Consider the following 20,748-nt stretch of genomic DNA (forward strand, 5'->3'; position numbering starts at 1 on the left):
TAGAATCATCGAAAATAGAGTTGGAAGGCGCCTGCAAGACCATCTAGTCCAACCCCCTGCTCAATGCAGGACTCCAAGACAGAGCATCCCTATAGAATCATCAAAAGGTAGTGTTGGAAGGCGGCTGCAAGACCATCTAGTCCAGCCCCTTGCTCAACACAGGACTCCAAGTCAGAGCATCCCTATAGAATCATCGAAAATAGAGTTGGAAGGGACCTGCAAGACCATCTAGTCCAACCCCCTGCTCAACGCAGGACTCCAAGTCAGAGCATCCCTATAGAATCATCTGAAAGTAGGGTTGGAAGTGGCCAGCAAGACCATCTAGTCCAGCCCCCTGCTCAACGCAGGACTCCAAGTCAGAGTTTCCCTATAGAATGATCGAAAATAGGGTTGGAAGGGGCCTGCAAGACCATCTAGTCCAACCCCCTGCTCAACGCAGGACTCCAAGTCAGAGTATCCCTAAGGAATCATCTGAAAGTAGGGTTGGAAGTGGCCTGCAAGACCATCTAGTCCAGCCCCCTGCTCAACGCAGGACTCCAAGTCAGAGCATCCCTATAGAATTATCAAAAGTTAGGGTTGGAAGGCGCCTGCAGGACCATCTTCCAGCCCCCTGCTCAACGCAGGACTCCAAGTCAGAGCATCCCTATACAATGAACGAAAATAGGGTTGGAAGGGTCCTCCAAGACCATCCAGGGCACCCCCTGCTCAACGCAGGACTCCAAGTCAGAGTATCCCTCTAGAATCATCGAAAATAGAGTAGGAAGGGGCCTGCAAGACCATCTAGTCTAGCCCCCTGCTCAATGCAGGACTCCAAGACAGAGCATCCCTATAGAATCATCAAAAGGTAGGGTTGGAAGGTGGCTGCAAGACCATCTAGTCCAGCCCCCTGCTCAACGCAGGACTCCAAGTCAGAGCATCCCTATAGAATCATCAAAAATAGAGTTGAAAGGGACCTGCAAGACCATCTAGTCCTACCCCTTGCTCAACGCAGGACTCCAAGCCAGAGCATCCCTATAGAATGATCTAAAATAGGGGTGGAAGGGGCCTGCAAGACCATCTAGTCTAACCCCCTGCTCAATGCCGGACTCTAAGAGCATCCGTATAGAATCATCTGAAAGTACGGTTGGAAGGGCCTGCAAGACCATCTAGTCCAACCCCTTGCTCAACACAGGACTCCGAGTCAGAGCATCCCTATACAATGAACGAAAATAGGGTTGGAAGGGGCCGGCAAGAGATCTAGTCCAGCCCCCTGCTCAACGCAGGACTCCAAGTCTTAGTTTCCCTATAGAATGATCGAAAATAGGGTTGGAAGGCGCCTGCAAGACCATGTATTCCAACCCCGTGCTCAACGCAGGACTCCAAGTCAGAGCATCCTTATCGAATCATCTGAAAGTAGGGTTGGAAGTGGCCTGCAAGACCATCTAGTCCAGCCCCCTGCTAAACGCAGGACTCCAAGTCAGAGCATCCCTATAGAATTATCAAAAGTTAGGGTTGGAAGGCGCCTGCAGGACCATCTTCCAGCCCCCTGCTCAAAGCAGGACTCCAAGTCAGAGCATCCCTATAGAATCATGGAAAATAGGGTTGGAAGGCGCCTGCAAGACCATGTATTCCAACCCCCTGCTCAACGCAGGACTCCAAGTCAGAGCATCCCTATAGAATTATCAAAAGTTAGGGTTGGAAGTGGCCTGCAGGACCATCTTCCAGCCCCCTGCTCAACGCAGGACTCCAAGTCAGAGCATCCTTATCGAATCATCTGAAAGTAGGGTTGGAAGTGTCCTGCAAGACCATCTAGTCAAGCCCCCTGCTCAACGCAGGACTCCAAGTCAGAGCATCCCTATAGAATTATCAAAAGTTAGGGTTGGAAGGGGCCTGCAGGACCATCTTCCAGCCCCCTGCTCAACGCAGGACTCCAAGTCAGAGCATCCCTATAGAATGATGGAAAATAGGGTTGGAAGGGTCCTCCAAGACCATCCAGGGCACCCCCTGCTCAACGCAGGACTCCAAGTCAGAGTATCCCTCTAGAATCATCGAAAATAGAGTTGGAAGGCGCCTGCAAGACCATCTAGTCCAACCCCCTGCTCAATGCAGGACTCCAAGACAGAGCATCCCTATAGAATCATCAAAAGGTAGTGTTGGAAGGCGGCTGCAAGACCATCTAGTCCAGCCCCTTGCTCAACACAGGACTCCAAGTCAGAGCATCCCTATAGAATCATCGAAAATAGAGTTGGAAGGGACCTGCAAGACCATCTAGTCCAACCCCCTGCTCAACGCAGGACTCCAAGTCAGAGCATCCCTATAGAATCATCTGAAAGTAGGGTTGGAAGTGGCCTGCAAGACCATCTAATCCAGCCCCCTGCTCAACGTAGGACTCCAAGTCAGAGCATCCCTATAGAAAGATCGAAAATAGAGTTGGAAGGCGCCTGCAAGGCCATCTACTCCAGCCCCCTGCTCAACGCAGGACTCCAAGTCAGAGCATCCCTATAGAATGATTGAAAATAGGGTTGGAAGGCGCCTGCAAGACCTTGTATTCCAACCCCGTCCTCAACGCAGGACTCCAAGTCAGAGCAGCCCTATAGAATCATTGGAAAGTAGGGTTGGAGGGGGTCTGCAAGGCCATCTAGTCCAGCCCCCTGCTCCAGGCAGGACTCCAGGTCAGAGCATCCCTATAGAATGATCGAAAATAGGGTTGGAAGTGGCCTGCAAGACCATCTAGTCCAGCCCCCTGCTCAACGCAGGACTCCAAGTCAGAGCATCCCTATAGAATTATCAAAAGTTAGGGTTGGAAGGCGCCTGCAGGACCATCTTCCAGCCCCCTGCTCAACGCAGGACTCCAAGTCAGAGCATCCCTATAGAATGATTGAAAATAGGGTTGGAAGGGTCCTGCAAGACCATCCAGTGCACCCCCTGCTCAACGCAGGACTCCAAGTCAGAGTATCCCTCTAGAATCATCGAAAATAGAGTTGGAAGGCGGCTGCAAGACCATCTAGTCCAGCCCCCTGCTCAACGCAGGACTCCAAGTCAGAGCATCCCTATAGAATGATCTAAAATAGGGGTGGAAGGGGCCTGCAAGACCATCTAGTCTAACCCCCTGCTCAATGCAGGACTCCGAGTCAGAGCATCCCTATAGAATGATTGAAAATGGGGTTGGGAGGGGTCTGCAAGACAATCTAGTCCAGCCCCCTGCTCAATGAAGGACTCCAGGTCAGAGCATCCCTATAGAATGATGGAAAATAGGGTTGGAAGGCGCCTGCAAGACCATGTATTCCAACCCCCTGCGCAACGCAGGACTCCAAGTCAGAGCATCCCTATAGAAAGATCGAAAATAGAGTTGGAAGGCGCCTGCAAGGCCATCTAGTCCAGCCCCCTGCTCAACGCAGGACTCCAAGTCAGAGCATCCCTATAGAATGATCGAAAATAGGGTTGGACGGCGCCTGAAGACCATGTATTCCAACCCCGTGCTCAACGCAGGACTCCAAGTCAGAGCATCCTTATCGAATCATCTGAAAGTAGGGTTGGAAGTGGCCTGCAAGACCATCTAGTCCAGCCCCCTGCTCAACGCAGGACTCCAAGTCAGAGCATCCCTATATAATTATCAAAAGTTAGGGTTGGAAGGCGCCTGCAGGACCATCTTCCAGCCCCCTGCTCAACGCAGGACTCCAAGTCAGAGCAGCCCTATAGAATCATTGTAAAGTAGGGTTGGAGGGGGCCTGCAAGGCCATCTAGTCCAGCCCCGTGCTCCAGGCAGGACTCCAGGTCAGAGCATCCCTATAGAATGATCGAAAATAGGGTTGGAAGTGGCCTGCAAGACCATCTAGTCCAGCTCCCTGCTCAACGCAGGACTCCAAGTCAGAGCATCCCTATAGAATTATCAAAAGTTAGGGTTGGAAGGCGCCTGCAGTCCCATCTTCCAGCCCCCTGCTCAACGCAGGACTCCAAGTCAGAGCATCCCTATAGAATGATTGAAAATAGGGTTGGAAGGGTCCTGCAAGACCATCCAGTGCACCCCCTGCTCAACGCAGGACTCCAAGTCAGAGTATCCCTCTAGAATCATCGAAAATAGAGTTGGAAGGCGGCTGCAAGACCATCTAGTCCAGCCCCCTGCTCAACGCAGGACTCCAAGTCAGAGCATCCCTATAGAATGATCTAAAATAGGGGTGGAAGGGGCCTGCAAGACCATCTAGTCTAACCCCCTGCTCAATGCAGGACTCTGAGTCAGAGCATCCCTATAGAATGATTGAAAATAGGGTTGGGAGGGGTCTGCAAGACAATCTAGTCCAGCCCCCTGCTCAATGAAGGACTCCAGGTCAGAGCATCCCTATAGAATGATGGAAAATAGGGTTGGAAGGTGCCTGCAAGACCATGTATTCCAACCCCCTGCGCAACGCAGGACTCCAAGTCAGAGCATCCCTATAGAATTATCAAAAGTTAGGGTTGGAAGTGGCCTGCAGGACCATCTTCCAGCCCCCTGCTCAACGCAGTACTCCAAGTCAGAGCATCCCTATAGAATGATTGAAAATAGGGTTGGAAGGGGCCTGCAAGACCATGTATTCCAACCCCGTGCTCAACGCAGGACTCCAAGTCAGAGCAGCCCTATAGAATCATTGGAAAGTAGGGTTGGGGGGGCCTGCAAGGCTATCTAGTCCAAGCCCCTGCTCCAGGCAGGACTCCAGGTCAGAGCATCCCTATAGAATCATCGAAAATAGGGTTGGAAGGCACCTGCAAGACCATGTATTCCAACCCCGTGCTCAACGCAGGACTCCAAGTCAGAGCATCCTTATCGAATCATCTGAAAGTAGGGTTGGAAGTGGCCTGCAAGACTATCTAATACAGCCCCTTGCTCAACGCAGGACTCCAAGTCAGAGCATCCCTATAGAATAATCAAAAAGTAGGGTTGGAAGGGGCATGCAAGACCATCTAGTCCAACCCCCTGCTCAACGCAGGACTCCAAGTCAGAGTTTCCCTATAGAATGATCGAAAATAGGGTTGGAAGGGGCCTGCAAGACCATCTAGTCCAACCCCCTGCTCAACGCAGGACTCCAAGTCAGAGTATCCCTAAGGAATCATCTGAAAGTAGGGTTGGAAGTGGCCTGCAAGACTATCTAATCCAGCCCCCTCCTCAACGTAGGACTCCAAGTCAGAGCATCCCTATAGAATCATAGAAAATAGAGTTGGAAGGAACCTGCAAGACCATCTAGTCCAACCCCTTGCTCAACGCAGGACTCCAAATCAGAGCATCCCTATAGAATGATCGAAAATAGGGTTGGAAGGCGCCTGCAAGACCATGTATTCCAACCCCGTGCTCAACGCAGGACTCCAAGTCAGAGCAGCCCTATAGAATCATTGGAAAGTAGGGTTGGGGGGAGCCTGCAAGGCCATCTAGTCCAAGCCCCTGCTCCAGGCAGGACTCCAGGTCAGAGCATCCCTATAGAATGATCGAAAAAAGGTTGGAAGGCGCCTGCAAGACCATGTATTCCAACCCCGTGCTCAACGCAGGACTCCAAGTCAGAGCATCCCTATCGAAACATCTGAAAGTAGGGCTGGAAGTGGCCTGCAAGGCCATCTAGTCCAACCCCCTGCTTCACGCAGGACTCCAAGTCAGAGTATCCCTATAGAATCATCTGAAAGTAGGGTTGGAAGTGGTCTGCAAGACTATGTAATCCAGCCCCCTGCTCAACGCAGGACTCCAAGTCAGAGCATCCTTATCGAATCATCTGAAAGTAGGGTTGGAAGTGTCCTGCAAGACCATCTAGTCAAGCCCCCTGCTCAACGCAGGACTCCAAGTCAGAGCATCCCTATAGAATTATCAAAAGTTAGGGTTGGAAGGGGCCTGCAGGACCATCTTCCAGCCCCCTGCTCAACGCAGGACTCCAAGTCAGAGCATCCCTATAGAATGATGGAAAATAGGGTTGGAAGGGTCCTCCAAGACCATCCAGGGCAGCCCCTGCTCAACGCAGGACTCCAAGTCAGAGTATCCCTCTAGAATCATCGAAAATAGAGTTGGAAGGCGCCTGCAAGACCATCTAGTCCAACCCCCTGCTCAATGCAGGACTCCAAGACAGAGCATCCCTATAGAATCATCAAAAGGTAGTGTTGGAAGGCGGCTGCAAGACCATCTAGTCCAGCCCCTTGCTCAACACAGGACTCCAAGTCAGAGCATCCCTATAGAATCATCGAAAATAGAGTTGGAAGGGACCTGCAAGACCATCTAGTCCAACCCCCTGCTCAACGCAGGACTCCAAGTCAGAGCATCCCTATAGAATCATCTGAAAGTAGGGTTGGAAGTGGCCTGCAAGACCATCTAATCCAGCCCCCTGCTCAACGTAGGACTCCAAGTCAGAGCATCCCTATAGAAAGATCGAAAATAGAGTTGGAAGGCGCCTGCAAGGCCATCTAGTCCAGCCCCCTGCTCAACGCAGGACTCCAAGTCAGAGCATCCCTATAGAATGATTGAAAATAGGGTTGGAAGGCGCCTGCAAGACCTTGTATTCCAACCCCGTGCTCAACGCAGGACTCCAAGTCAGAGCAGCCCTATAGAATCATTGGAAAGTAGGGTTGGAAGTGGCCTGCAAGACCATCTAGTCCAGCCCCCTGCTCAACGCAGGACTCCAAGTCAGAGCATCCCTATATAATTATCAAAAGTTAGGGTTGGAAGGCGCCTGCAGGACCATCTTCCAGCCCCCTGCTCAACGCAGGACTCCAAGTCAGAGCAGCCCTATAGAATCATTGTAAAGTAGGGTTGGAGGGGGCCTGCAAGGCCATCTAGTCCAGCCCCGTGCTCCAGGCAGGACTCCAGGTCAGAGCATCCCTATAGAATGATCGAAAATAGGGTTGGAAGTGGCCTGCAAGACCATCTAGTCCAGCTCCCTGCTCAACGCAGGACTCCAAGTCAGAGCATCCCTATAGAATTATCAAAAGTTAGGGTTGGAAGGCGCCTGCAGTCCCATCTTCCAGCCCCCTGCTCAACGCAGGACTCCAAGTCAGAGCATCCCTATAGAATGATTGAAAATAGGGTTGGAAGGGTCCTGCAAGACCATCCAGTGCACCCCCTGCTCAACGCAGGACTCCAAGTCAGAGTATCCCTCTAGAATCATCGAAAATAGAGTTGGAAGGCGGCTGCAAGACCATCTAGTCCAGCCCCCTGCTCAACGCAGGACTCCAAGTCAGAGCATCCCTATAGAATGATCTAAAATAGGGGTGGAAGGGGCCTGCAAGACCATCTAGTCTAACCCCCTGCTCAATGCAGGACTCTGAGTCAGAGCATCCCTATAGAATGATTGAAAATAGGGTTGGGAGGGGTCTGCAAGACAATCTAGTCCAGCCCCCTGCTCAATGAAGGACTCCAGGTCAGAGCATCCCTATAGAATGATGGAAAATAGGGTTGGAAGGTGCCTGCAAGACCATGTATTCCAACCCCCTGCGCAACGCAGGACTCCAAGTCAGAGCATCCCTATAGAATTATCAAAAGTTAGGGTTGGAAGTGGCCTGCAGGACCATCTTCCAGCCCCCTGCTCAACGCAGTACTCCAAGTCAGAGCATCCCTATAGAATGATTGAAAATAGGGTTGGAAGGGGCCTGCAAGACCATGTATTCCAACCCCGTGCTCAACGCAGGACTCCAAGTCAGAGCAGCCCTATAGAATCATTGGAAAGTAGGGTTGGGGGGGCCTGCAAGGCTATCTAGTCCAAGCCCCTGCTCCAGGCAGGACTCCAGGTCAGAGCATCCCTATAGAATCATCGAAAATAGGGTTGGAAGGCACCTGCAAGACCATGTATTCCAACCCCGTGCTCAACGCAGGACTCCAAGTCAGAGCATCCTTATCGAATCATCTGAAAGTAGGGTTGGAAGTGGCCTGCAAGACTATCTAATACAGCCCCTTGCTCAACGCAGGACTCCAAGTCAGAGCATCCCTATAGAATAATCAAAAAGTAGGGTTGGAAGGGGCATGCAAGACCATCTAGTCCAACCCCCTGCTCAACGCAGGACTCCAAGTCAGAGTTTCCCTATAGAATGATCGAAAATAGGGTTGGAAGGGGCCTGCAAGACCATCTAGTCCAACCCCCTGCTCAACGCAGGACTCCAAGTCAGAGTATCCCTAAGGAATCATCTGAAAGTAGGGTTGGAAGTGGCCTGCAAGACTATCTAATCCAGCCCCCTCCTCAACGTAGGACTCCAAGTCAGAGCATCCCTATAGAATCATCGAAAATAGAGTTGGAAGGAACCTGCAAGACCATCTAGTCCAACCCCTTGCTCAACGCAGGACTCCAAATCAGAGCATCCCTATAGAATGATCGAAAATAGGGTTGGAAGGCGCCTGCAAGACCATGTATTCCAACCCCGTGCTCAACGCAGGACTCCAAGTCAGAGCAGCCCTATAGAATCATTGGAAAGTAGGGTTGGGGGGAGCCTGCAAGGCCATCTAGTCCAAGCCCCTGCTCCAGGCAGGACTCCAGGTCAGAGCATCCCTATAGAATGATCGAAAAAAGGTTGGAAGGCGCCTGCAAGACCATGTATTCCAACCCCGTGCTCAACGCAGGACTCCAAGTCAGAGCATCCTTATCGAAACATCTGAAAGTAGGGCTGGAAGTGGCCTGCAAGGCCATCTAGTCCAACCCCCTGCTTCACGCAGGACTCCAAGTCAGAGTATCCCTATAGAATCATCTGAAAGTAGGGTTGGAAGTGGTCTGCAAGACTATGTAATCCAGCCCCCTGCTCAACGCAGGACTCCAAGTCAGAGCATCCTTATCGAATCATCTGAAAGTAGGGTTGGAAGTGTCCTGCAAGACCATCTAGTCAAGCCCCCTGCTCAACGCAGGACTCCAAGTCAGAGCATCCCTATAGAATTATCAAAAGTTAGGGTTGGAAGGGGCCTGCAGGACCATCTTCCAGCCCCCTGCTCAACGCAGGACTCCAAGTCAGAGCATCCCTATAGAATGATGGAAAATAGGGTTGGAAGGGTCCTCCAAGACCATCCAGGGCAGCCCCTGCTCAACGCAGGACTCCAAGTCAGAGTATCCCTCTAGAATCATCGAAAATAGAGTTGGAAGGCGCCTGCAAGACCATCTAGTCCAACCCCCTGCTCAATGCAGGACTCCAAGACAGAGCATCCCTATAGAATCATCAAAAGGTAGTGTTGGAAGGCGGCTGCAAGACCATCTAGTCCAGCCCCTTGCTCAACACAGGACTCCAAGTCAGAGCATCCCTATAGAATCATCGAAAATAGAGTTGGAAGGGACCTGCAAGACCATCTAGTCCAACCCCCTGCTCAACGCAGGACTCCAAGTCAGAGCATCCCTATAGAATCATCTGAAAGTAGGGTTGGAAGTGGCCTGCAAGACCATCTAGTCCAGCCCCCTGCTCAACGCAGGACTCCAAGTCAGAGTTTCCCTATAGAATGATCGAAAATAGGGTTGGAAGGGGCCTGCAAGACCATCTAGTCCAACCCCCTGCTCAACGCAGGACTCCAAGTCAGAGTATCCCTAAGGAATCATCTGAAAGTAGGGTTGGAAGTGGCCTGCAAGACCATCTAGTCCAGCCCCCTGCTCAACGCAGGACTCCAAGTCAGAGCATCCCTATAGAATTATCAAAAGTTAGGGTTGGAAGGCGCCTGCAGGACCATCTTCCAGCCCCCTGCTCAACGCAGGACTCCAAGTCAGAGCATCCCTATACAATGAACGAAAATAGGGTTGGAAGGGTCCTCCAAGACCATCCAGGGCACCCCCTGCTCAACGCAGGACTCCAAGTCAGAGTATCCCTCTAGAATCATCGAAAATAGAGTAGGAAGGGGCCTGCAAGACCATCTAGTCTAGCCCCCTGCTCAATGCAGGACTCCAAGACAGAGCATCCCTATAGAATCATCAAAAGGTAGGGTTGGAAGGTGGCTGCAAGACCATCTAGTCCAGCCCCCTGCTCAACGCAGGACTCCAAGTCAGAGCATCCCTATAGAATCATCAAAAATAGAGTTGAAAGGGACCTGCAAGACCATCTAGTCCTACCCCTTGCTCAACGCAGGACTCCAAGCCAGAGCATCCCTATAGAATGATCTAAAATAGGGGTGGAAGGGGCCTGCAAGACCATCTAGTCTAACCCCCTGCTCAATGCCGGACTCTAAGAGCATCCGTATAGAATCATCTGAAAGTACGGTTGGAAGGGCCTGCAAGACCATCTAGTCCAACCCCTTGCTCAACACAGGACTCCGAGTCAGAGCATCCCTATACAATGAACGAAAATAGGGTTGGAAGGGGTCGGCAAGAGATCTAGTCCAGCCCCCTGCTCAACGCAGGACTCCAAGTCTTAGTTTCCCTATAGAATGATCGAAAATAGGGTTGGAAGGCGCCTGCAAGACCATGTATTCCAACCCCGTGCTCAACGCAGGACTCCAAGTCAGAGCATCCTTATCGAATCATCTGAAAGTAGGGTTGGAAGTGGCCTGCAAGACCATCTAGTCCAGCCCCCTGCTCAACGCAGGACTCCAAGTCAGAGCATCCCTATAGAATTATCAAAAGTTAGGGTTGGAAGGCGCATGCAGGACCATCTTCCAGCCCCCTGCTCAACGCAGGACTCCAAGTCAGAGCATCCCTATAGAATCATGGAAAATAGGGTTGGAAGGCGCCTGCAAGACCATGTATTCCAACCCCCTGCTCAACGCAGGACTCCAAGTCAGAGCATCCCTATAGAATTATCAAAAGTTAGGGTTGGAAGTGGCCTGCAGGACCATCTTCCAGCCCCCTGCTCAACGCAGGACTCCAAGTCAGAGCATCCTTATCGAATCATCTGAAAGTAGGGTTGGAAGTGTCCTGCAAGACCATCTAGTCAAGCCCCCTGCTCAACGCAGGACTCCAAGTCAGAGCATCCCTATAGAATTATCAAAAGTTAGGGTTGGAAGGGGCCTGCAGGACCATCTTCCAGCCCCCTGCTCAACGCAGGACTCCAAGTCAGAGCATCCCTATAGAATGATGGAAAATAGGGTTGGAAGGGTCCTCCAAGACCATCCAGGGCAGCCCCTGCTCAACGCAGGACTCCAAGTCAGAGTATCCCTCTAGAATCATCGAAAATAGAGTTGGAAGGCGCCTGCAAGACCATCTAGTCCAACCCCCTGCTCAATGCAGGACTCCAAGACAGAGCATCCCTATAGAATCATCAAAAGGTAGTGTTGGAAGGCGGCTGCAAGACCATCTAGTCCAGCCCCTTGCTCAACACAGGACTCCAAGTCAGAGCATCCCTATAGAATCATCGAAAATAGAGTTGGAAGGGACCTGCAAGACCATCTAGTCCAACCCCCTGCTCAACGCAGGACTCCAAGTCAGAGCATCCCTATAGAATCATCTGAAAGTAGGGTTGGAAGTGGCCTGCAAGACCATCTAATCCAGCCCCCTGCTCAACGTAGGACTCCAAGTCAGAGCATCCCTATAGAAAGATCGAAAATAGAGTTGGAAGGCGCCTGCAAGGCCATCTAGTCCAGCCCCCTGCTCAACGCAGGACTCCAAGTCAGAGCATCCCTATAGAATGATTGAAAATAGGGTTGGAAGGCGCCTGCAAGACCTTGTATTCCAACCCCGTCCTCAACGCAGGACTCCAAGTCAGAGCAGCCCTATAGAATCATTGGAAAGTAGGGTTGGAGGGGGCCTGCAAGGCCATCTAGTCCAGCCCCCTGCTCCAGGCAGGACTCCAGGTCAGAGCATCCCTATAGAATGATCGAAAATAGGGTTGGAAGTGGCCTGCAAGACCATCTAGTCCAGCCCCCTGCTCAACGCAGGACTCCAAGTCAGAGCATCCCTATAGAATTATCAAAAGTTAGGGTTGGAAGGCGCCTGCAGGACCATCTTCCAGCCCTCTGCTCAACGCAGGACTCCAAGTCAGAGCATCCCTATAGAATGATTGAAAATAGGGTTGGAAGGGTCCTGCAAGACCATCCAGTGCACCCCCTGCTCAACGCAGGACTCCAAGTCAGAGTATCCCTCTAGAATCATCGAAAATAGAGTTGGAAGGCGGCTGCAAGACCATCTAGTCCAGCCCCCTGCTCAACGCAGGACTCCAAGTCAGAGCATCCCTATAGAATGATCTAAAATAGGGGTGGAAGGGGCCTGCAAGACCATCTAGTCTAACCCCCTGCTCAATGCAGGACTCCGAGTCAGAGCTTCCCTATAGAATGATTGAAAATGGGGTTGGGAGGGGTCTGCAAGACAATCTAGTCCAGCCCCCTGCTCAATGAAGGACTCCAGGTCAGAGCATCCCTATAGAATGATGGAAAATAGGGTTGGAAGGCGCCTGCAAGACCATGTATTCCAACCCCCTGCGCAACGCAGGACTCCAAGTCAGAGCATCCCTATAGAAAGATCGAAAATAGAGTTGGAAGGCGCCTGCAAGGCCATCTAGTCCAGCCCCCTGCTCAACGCAGGACTCCAAGTCAGAGCATCCCTATAGAATGATCGAAAATAGGGTTGGACGGCGCCTGAAGACCATGTATTCCAACCCCGTGCTCAACGCAGGACTCCAAGTCAGAGCATCCTTATCGAATCATCTGAAAGTAGGGTTGGAAGTGGCCTGCAAGACCATCTAGTCCAGCCCCCTGCTCAACGCAGGACTCCAAGTCAGAGCATCCCTATATAATTATCAAAAGTTAGGGTTGGAAGGCGCCTGCAGGACCATCTTCCAGCCCCCTGCTCAACGCAGGACTCCAAGTCAGAGCAGCCCTATAGAATCATTGTAAAGTAGGGTTGGAGGGGGCCTGCAAGGCCATCTAGTCCAGCCCCGTGCTCCAGGCAGGACTCCAGGTCAGAGCATCCCTATAGAATGATCGAAAATAGGGTTGGAAGTGGCCTGCAAGACCATCTAGTCCAGCTCCCTGCTCAACGCAGGACTCCAAGTCAGAGCATCCCTATAGAATTATCAAAAGTTAGGGTTGGAAGGCGCCTGCAGTCCCATCTTCCAGCCCCCTGCTCAACGCAGGACTCCAAGTCAGAGCATCCCTATAGAATGATTGAAAATAGGGTTGGAAGGGTCCTGCAAGACCATCCAGTGCACCCCCTGCTCAACGCAGGACTCCAAGTCAGAGTATCCCTCTAGAATCATCGAAAATAGAGTTGGAAGGCGGCTGCAAGACCATCTATTCCAGCCCCCTGCTCAACGCAGGACTCCAAGTCAGAGCATCCCTATAGAATGATCTAAAATAGGGGTGGAAGGGGCCTGCAAGACCATCTAGTCTAACCCCCTGCTCAATGCAGGACTCTGAGTCAGAGCATCCCTATAGAATGATTGAAAATAGGGTTGGGAGGGGTCTGCAAGACAATCTAGTCCAGCCCCCTGCTCAATGAAGGACTCCAGGTCAGAGCATCCCTATAGAATGATGGAAAATAGGGTTGGAAGGTGCCTGCAAGACCATGTATTCCAACCACCTGCGCAACGCAGGACTCCAAGTCAGAGCATCCCTATAGAATTATCAAAAGTTAGGGTTGGAAGTGGCCTGCAGGACCATCTTCCAGCCCCCTGCTCAACGCAGTACTCCAAGTCAGAGCATCCCTATAGAATGATTGAAAATAGGGTTGGAAGGGGCCTGCAAGACCATGTATTCCAACCCCGTGCTCAACGCAGGACTCCAAGTCAGAGCAGCCCTATAGAATCATTGGAAAGTAGGGTTGGGGGGGCCTGCAAGGCTATCTAGTCCAAGCCCCTGCTCCAGGCAGGACTCCAGGTCAGAGCATCCCTATAGAATCATCGAAAATAGGGTTGGAAGGCACCTGCAAGACCATGTATTCCAACCCCGTGCTCAACGCAGGACTCCAAGTCAGAGCATCCTTATCGAATCATCTGAAAGTAGGGTTGGAAGTGGCCTGCAAGACTATCTAATACAGCCCCTTGCTCAACGCAGGACTCCAAGTCAGAGCATCCCTATAGAATAATCAAAAAGTAGGGTTGGAAGGGGCATGCAAGACCATCTAGTCCAACCCCGTGCTCAACGCAGGACTCCAAGTCAGAGTATCCCTAAGGAATCATCTGAAAGTAGGGTTGGAAGTGGCCTGCAAGACTATCTAATCCAGCCCCCTCCTCAACGTAGGACTCCAAGTCAGAGCATCCCTATAGAATCATCGAAAATAGAGTTGGAAGGAACCTGCAAGACCATCTAGTCCAACCCCTTGCTCAACGCAGGACTCCAAATCAGAGCATCCCTATAGAATGATCGAAAATAGGGTTGGAAGGCGCCTGCAAGACCATGTATTCCAACCCCGTGCTCAACGCAGGACTCCAAGTCAGAGCATCCTTATCGAATCATCTGAAAGTAGGGTTGGAAGTGGCCTGCAAGACCATCTAGTCCAGCCCCCTGCTCAACGCAGGACTCCAAGTCAGAGCATCCCTATAGAATTATCAAAAGTTAGGGTTGGAAGGCGCCTGCAGGACCATCTCCCAGCCCCCTGCTCAACGCAGGACTCCAAGTCAGAGCATACCTATAGAATGATTGAAAATAGGGTTGGAAGGGTCCTCCAAGACCATCCAGGGCACCCCCTGCTCAACGCAGGACTCCAAGTCAGAGTATCCCTCTAGAATCATCGAAAATAGAGTTGGAAGGGGCCTGCAAGACCATCTAGTCCAGCCCCCTGCTCAATGCAGGACTCCAAGACAGAGCATCCCTATAGAATCATCAAAAGGTAGGGTTGGAAGGGACCTGCAAGACCATCTAGTCCAACCCCCTGCTCAACGCCGGACTCCAAGTCAGAGCATCCCTATAGAATCATCTGAAAGTAGGGTTGGAAGTGGCCTGCAAGACTATCTAATCCAGCCCCCTGCTCAACGTAGGACTCCAAGTCAGAGCATCCCTATAGAAAGATCGAAAATAGAGTTGGAAGGCGCCTGCAAGGCCATCTAGTCCAGCCCCCTGCTCAACGCAGGACTCCAAGTCAGAGCATCCCTATAGAATGATCGAAAATAGGGTTGGAAGGCGCCTGAAGACCATGTATTCCAACCCCGTGCTCAACGCAGGACTCCAAGTCAGAGCATCCTTATCGAATCATCTGAAAGTAGGGTTGGAAGTGGCCTGCAAGACTATCTAGTCCAGCCCCCTGCTCAACGCAGGACTCCAAGTCAGAGCATCCCTATATAATTATCAAAAGTTAGGGTTGGAAGGCGCCTGCAGGACCATCTTCCAGCCCCCTGCTCAACGCAGGACTCCAAGTCAGAGCAGCCCTATAGAATCATTGTAAAGTAGGGTTGGAGGGGGCCTGCAAGGCCATCTAGTCCAGCCCCGTGCTCCAGGCAGGACTCCAGGTCAGAGCATCCCTATAGAATGATCGAAAATAGGGTTGGAAGTGGCCTGCAAGACCATCTAGTCCAGCCCCCTGCTCAACGCAGGACTCCAAGTCAGAGCATCCCTATAGAATTATCAAAAGTTAGGGTTGGAAGGCGCCTGAAGTCCCATCTTCCAGCCCCCTGCTCAACGCAGGACTCCAAGTCAGAGCATCCCTATAGAATGATTGAAAATAGGGTTGGAAGGGTCCTGCAAGACCATCCAGTGCACCCCCTGCTCAACGCAGGACTCCAAGTCAGAGTATCCCTCTAGAATCATCGAAAATAGAGTTGGAAGGCGGCTGCAAGACTATCTAGTCCAGCCCCCTGCTCAACGCAGGACTCCAAGTCAGAGCATCCCTATAGAATGATCTAAAATAGGGGTGGAAGGGGCCTGCAAGACCATCTAGTCTAACCCCCTGCTCAATGCAGGACTCCGAGTCAGAGCATCCCTATAGAATGATTGAAAATAGGGTTGGGAGGGGTCTACAAGACAATCTAGTCCAGCCCCCTGCTCAATGAAGGACTCCAGGTCAGAGCATCCCTATAGAATGATGGAAAATAGGGTTGGAAGGCGCCTGCAAGACCATGTATTCCAACCCCCTGCGCAACGCAGGACTCCAAGTCAGAGCATCCCTATAGAATTATCAAAAGTTAGGGTTGGAAGTGGCCTGCAGGACCATCTTCCAGCCCCCTGCTCAACGCAGTACTCCAAGTCAGAGCATCCCTATAGAATGATTGAAAATAGGGTTGGAAGGGGCCTGCAAGACCATGTATTCCAACCCCGTGCTCAACGCAGGACTCCAAGTCAGAGCAGCCCTATAGAATCATTGGAAAGTAGGGTTGGGGGGGCCTGCAAGGCTATCTAGTCCAAGCCCCTGCTCCAGGCAGGACTCCAGGTCAGAGCATCCCTATAGAATCATCGAAAATAGGGTTGGAAGGCACCTGCAAGACCATGTATTCCAACCCCGTGCTCAACGCAGGACTCCAAGTCAGAGCATCCTTATCGAATCATCTGAAAGTAGGGTTGGAAGTGGCCTGCAAGACTATCTAATACAGCCCCTTGCTCAACGCAGGACTCCAAGTCAGAGCATCCCTATAGAATAATCAAAAAGTAGGGTTGGAAGGGGCATGCAAGACCATCTAGTCCAACCCCCTGCTCAACGCAGGACTCCAAGTCAGAGTTTCCCTATAGAATGATCGAAAATAGGGTTAGAAGGGGCCTGCAAGACCATCTAGTCCAACCCCCTGCTCAACGCAGGACTCCAAGTCAGAGTATCCCTAAGGAATCATCTGAAAGTAGGGTTGGAAGTGGCCTGCAAGACTATCTAATCCAGCCCCCTCCTCAACGTAGGACTCCAAGTCAGAGCATCCCTATAGAATCATCGAAAATAGAGTTGGAAGGAACCTGCAAGACCATCTAGTCCAACCCCTTGCTCAACGCAGGACTCCAAATCAGAGCATCCCTATAGAATGATCGAAAATAGGGTTGGAAGGCGCCTGCAAGACCATGTATTCCAACCCCGTGCTCAACGCAGGACTCCAAGTCAGAGCATCCTTATCGAATCATCTGAAAGTAGGGTTGGAAGTGGCCTGCAAGACCATCTAGTCCAGCCTCCTGCTCAACGCAGGACTCCAAGTCAGAGCATCCCTATAGAATTATCAAAAGTTAGGGTTGGAAGGCGCCTGCAGGACCATCTTCCAGCCCCCTGCTCAACGCAGGACTCCAAGTCAGAGCATACCTATAGAATGATTGAAAATAGGGTTGGAAGGGTCCTCCAAGACCATCCAGGGCACCCCCTGCTCAACGCAGGACTCCAAGTCAGAGCATCCCTATAGAATGATTGAAAATAGGGTTGGAAGGGTCCTCCAAGACCATCCACGGCACCCCCTGCTCAATGCAGGACTCCAAGTCAGAGTATCCCTCTAGAATCATCGAAAATAGAGTTGGAAGGGGCCTGCAAGACCATCTAGTCCAGCCCCCTGCTCAATGCAGGACTCCAAGACAGAGCATCCCTATAGAATCATCAAAAGGTAGGGTTGGAAGGGACCTGCAAGACCATCTAGTCCAACCCCCTGCTCAACGCAGGACTCCAAGTCAGAGCATCCCTATAGAATCATCTGAAAGTAGGTTTGGAAGTGGCCTGCAAGACTATCTAATCCAGCCCCCTGCTCAACGTAGGACTCCAAGTCAGAGCATCCCTATAGAAAGATCGAAAATAGAGTTGGAAGGCGCCTGCAAGGCCATCTAGTCCAGCCCCCTGCTCAACGCAGGACTCCAAGTCAGAGCATCCCTATAGAATGATCGAAAATAGGGTTGGAAGGCGCCTGAAGACCATGTATTCCAACCCCGTGCTCAACGCAGGACTCCAAGTCAGAGCATCCTTATCGAATCATCTGAAAGTAGGGTTGGAAGTGGCCTGCAAGACCATCTAGTCCAGCCCCCTGCTCAACGCAGGATTCCAAGTCAGAGCATCCCTATATAATTATCAAAAGTTAGGGTTGGAAGGCGCCTGCAGGACCATCTTCCAGCCCCCTGCTCAACGCAGGACTCCAAGTCAGAGCAGCCCTATAGAATCATTGTAAAGTAGGGTTGGAGGGGGCCTGCAAGGCCATCTAGTCCAGCCCCCTGCTCCAGGCAGGACTCCAGGTCAGAGCATCCCTATAGAATGATCGAAAATAGGGTTGGAAGTGGCCTGCAAGACCATCTAGTCCAGCCCCCTGCTCAACGCAGGACTCCAAGTCAGAGCATCCCTATAGAATTATCAAAAGTTAGGGTTGGAAGGCGCCTGCAGTCCCATCTTCCAGCCCCCTGCTCAACGCAGGACTCCAAGTCAGAGCATCCCTATGGAATGATTGAAAATAGGGTTGGAAGGGTCCTGCAAGACCATCCAGTGCACCCCCTGCTCAACGCAGGACTCCAAGTCAGAGTATCCCTCTAGAATCATCGAAAATAGAGTTGGAAGGCGGCTGCAAGACCATCTAGTCCAGCCCCCTGCTCAACGCAGGACTCCAAGTCAGAGCATCCCTATAGAATGATCTAAAATAGGGGTGGAAGGGGTCTGCAAGACCATCTAGTCTAACCCCCTGCTCAATGCAGGACTCCGAGTCAGAGCATCCCTATAGAATGATTGAAAATAGGGTTGGGAGGGGTCTGCAAGACAATCTAGTCCAGCCCCCTGCTCAATGAAGGACTCCAGGTCAGAGCATCCCTATAGAATGATGGAAAATAGGGTTGGAAGGCGCCTGCAAGACCATGTATTCCAACCACCTGCGCAACGCAGGACTCCAAGTCAGAGCATCCCTATAGAATTATCAAAAGTTAGGGTTGGAAGTGGCCTGCAGGACCATCTTCCAGCCCCCTGCTCAACGCAGGACTCCAAGTCAGAGCATCCCTATAGAATGATGGAAAATAGGGTTGGAAGGCGCCTGCAAGACCATGTATTCCAACCCCGTGCTCAACGCAGGACTCCAAGTCAGAGCAGCCCTATAGAATCATTGGAAAGTAGGGTTGGGGGGGCCTGCAAGGCTATCTAGTCCAAGCCCCTGCTCCAGGCAGGACTCCAGGTCAGAGCATCCCTATAGAATCATCGAAAATAGGGTTGGAAGGCACCTGCAAGACCATGTATTCCAACCCCGTGCTCAACGCAGGACTCCAAGTCAGAGCATCCTTATCGAATCATCTGAAAGTAGGGTTGGAAGTGGCCTGCAAGACTATCTAATCCAGCCCCCTGCTCAACGCAGGACTCCAAGTCAGAGCATCCCTATAGAATAATCAAAAAGTAGGGTTGGAAGGGGCATGCAAGACCATCTAGTCCAACCCCCTGCTCAACGCAGGACTCCAAGTCAGAGTTTCCCTATAGAATGATCGAAAATAGGGTTGGAAGGGGCCTGCAAGACCATCTAGTCCAACCCCCTGCTCAACGCAGGACTCCAAGTCAGAGCATCCCTAAGGAATCATCTGAAAGTAGGGTTGGAAGTGGCCTGCAAGACTATCTAATCCAGCCCCCTCCTCAACGTAGGACTCCAAGTCAGAGCATCCCTATAGAATCATCGAAAATAGAGTTGGAAGGAACCTGCAAGACCATCTAGTCCAACCCCTTGCTCAACGCAGGACTCCAAATCAGAGCATCCCTATAGAATGATCGAAAATAGGCTTGGAAGGCGCCTGCAAGACCATGTATTCCAACCCCGTGCTCAACGCAGGACTCCAAGTCAGAGCATCCTTATCGAATCATCTGAAAGTAGGGTTGGAAGTGGCCTGCAAGACCATCTAGTCCAGCCCCCTGCTCAACGCAGGACTCCAAGTCAGAGCATCCCTATAGAATTATCAAAAGTTAGGGTTGGAAGGCGCCTGCAGGACCATCTTCCAGCCCCCTGCTCAACGCAGGACTCCAAGTCAGAGCATACCTATAGAATGATTGAAAATAGGGTTGGAAGGGTCCTCCAAGACCATCCAGGGCACCCCCTGCTCAACGCAGGACTCCAAGTCAGAGCATCCCTATAGAATGATTGAAAATAGGGTTGGAAGGGTCCTCCAAGACCAACCAGGGCACCCCCTGCTCAACGCAGGACTCCAAGTCAGAGTATCCCTCTAGAATCATCGAAAATAGAGTTGGAAGGGGCCTGCAAGACCATCTAGTCCAGCCCCCTGCTCAATGCAGGACTCCAAGACAGAGCATCCCTATAGAATCATCAAAAGGTAGGGTTGGAAGGGACCTGCAAGACCATCTAGTCCAACCCCCTGCTCAACGCAGGACTCCAAGTCAGAGCATCCCTATAGAATCATCTGAAAGTAGGGTTGGAAGTGGCCTGCAAGACTATCTAATCCAGCCCCCTGCTCAACGTAGGACTCCAAGTCAGAGCATCCCTATAGAAAGATCGAAAATAGAGTTGGAAGGCGCCTGCAAGGCCATCTAGTCCAGCCCCCTGCTCAACGCAGGACTCCAAGTCAGAGCATCCCTATAGAATGATCGAAAATAGGGTTGGAAGGCGCCTGAAGACCATGTATTCCAACCCCGTGCTCAACGCAGGACTCCAAGTCAGAGCATCCTTATCGAATCATCTGAAAGTAGGGTTGGAAGTGGCCTGCAAGACCATCTAGTCCAGCCCCCTGCTCAACGCAGGACTCCAAGTCAGAGCATCCCTATATAATTATCAAAAGTTAGGGTTGGAAGGCGCCTGCAGGACCATCTTCCAGCCCCCTGCTCAACGCAGGACTCCAAGTCAGAGCAGCCCTATAGAATCATTGTAAAGTAGGGTTGGAGGGGGCCTGCAAGGCCATCTAGTCCAGCCCCCTGCTCCAGGCAGGACTCCAGGTCAGAGCATCCCTATAGAATGATCGAAAATAGGGTTGGAAGTAGCCTGCAAGACCATCTAGTCCAGCCCCCTGCTCAACGCAGGACTCCAAGTCAGAGCATCCCTATAGAATTATCAAAAGTTAGGGTTGGAAGGCGCCTGCAGTCCCATCTTCCA

The sequence above is a fragment of the Heloderma suspectum genome, chromosome W (assembly GCF_057233095.1).
Source record: "Heloderma suspectum isolate Gila_16-S chromosome W, 16-S_ref, whole genome shotgun sequence".
Classification (NCBI taxonomy): domain Eukaryota; kingdom Metazoa; phylum Chordata; class Lepidosauria; order Squamata; family Helodermatidae; genus Heloderma; species Heloderma suspectum.